This window comes from Sipha flava, unplaced genomic scaffold, assembly GCF_003268045.1.
Source record: "Sipha flava isolate LNK unplaced genomic scaffold, YSA_version1 476_pilon_pilon, whole genome shotgun sequence".
NCBI lineage: Eukaryota > Metazoa > Arthropoda > Insecta > Hemiptera > Aphididae > Sipha > Sipha flava.
This window is the reverse complement of record NW_020273268.1, coordinates 12,463-12,730: the sequence shown is the minus strand read 5'-3', so window position 1 is coordinate 12,730 and position 268 is coordinate 12,463.

Here is a 268-nt window from a genome sequence, read left to right as displayed (position 1 = left end):
TAATTTTTACCGTTTAATAACGTCATCTGTCTGTGATTTACCAAGCAAATTCCACCAGGTAAGAACTTTTACACTTTTCCAACCCTTTCAAGCAATTATGAAATATTATAATAAAAAAAATATTTTTAAGAAAATTATGATTTTAAATGTCAAAACTTTGACAAAACTTTCAAAGTTTTGAAAGTACATTTCATTCAAGTTTGTCGTATTTTCAATACGTGAACATAACATTTTTTTTTTCAAATATCTTTTTCATTCAAATATACTA